The sequence below is a fragment of the Silene latifolia genome, chromosome 11, assembly GCF_048544455.1.
Source record: "Silene latifolia isolate original U9 population chromosome 11, ASM4854445v1, whole genome shotgun sequence".
NCBI classification, from domain to species: domain Eukaryota; kingdom Viridiplantae; phylum Streptophyta; class Magnoliopsida; order Caryophyllales; family Caryophyllaceae; genus Silene; species Silene latifolia.
Window position 1 is genome coordinate 83,237,543 of NC_133536.1, and position 1,381 is coordinate 83,238,923.

A 1,381-nucleotide genomic window follows, 5' to 3' on the forward strand; every position below is an offset into this window, starting at 1 on the left:
TTAATAATATTTATAGATTAATACTTACAGATACACGTATTAATAATTCCAGATACACATGTTAATACTTCTAGATACACGTATTAATATTTTCAGATACGCATGTTAATACTTCCAGATACGCATGTTAATACATTCAGATACGTATGGTATTACTAACGGACACCAAGTGTATCCGGTAGTATTTTCACGTGTATCTAGGGTGATATTTTGTGTATCTATTACCACCACCATCACCACTGCCCCACTGCCGCCACCGCTGCCGCCACCACCACCACTTAGATACACATGTACCTACAGCACTGATAAGTGTATCTAGTCTCTTATTAGTGTATCCACCTATAATGACTGCCACCACCACTCCCACCAACAACCACCGTCGCTAACCACCACCAACGCCGCCCTCCGCCGTCGCTGGATACATTTGTTACTATGGCTGGATACATTTGTTAATATGGCCATCGCCGCCACCACCACCATACAGCCACCACTCACAACCACACGATACATTCACCACCTCCACTAATACTACACCACTAGACCACCACTGATCCCATATCATCGTCAATTCCCGCGACAACCACCGAACCCACATCACCGGCAATCCCCACGACCAACAATGACCACCATGACACTGATCACCACCACCTCCTCCTCCAGTATAACAACTCAACCCCGGACCACCAGCACCCCAACTCCTCAAGCTATCGCCGATATCAATCCGGTCGGAATCACGACGGCGATCAGACGACCATCGTCGATAACTCAGACATCATCGAAATTTCGCGAGGATTGCAATTATATGATTAGTTTTTCGAAATTACTTGTATTTCTTAGTAGATCTAACATTTGAAAAAAGAAAAACAAGATGAAACATAAAAAAAATCCACAAAATGATGTCGAGTGTCGAAATTGGGATATGTGGAGGACGTTCTGCCGGAAATAAGAGGACCACTCCTTAGTCCCCACCATGGCCGACCACCATTACTCATCCCCACGAATACCACCAGACACCCCAAGACCACCCAACCCAGATCCGCAACACTACGACACACCCCACCACAAGCCAACACGCAACACCCCACCACAACCTAATCTCCTTATCAGCAACTAACATAACCACCGCCACCTACCGTCGCCAACCACCAACAACTAACATAACCACCGCCACCAACATCCGATGACACAATTAATGTTGTTTTTTCTATTTCAATTTTGTTTATTTAATTTTTAGATCTAAAAAAAAAAATGACAAGAAATTTCGAAAAGTTAATACCACAAATGCTCTTGATCGATATTCTGAACATATACATGTGATAATCAACCGAAAAATATGTCGCCGTCATCGTCGAGGTTGATTTTATGCCATAAATAGGCTGGT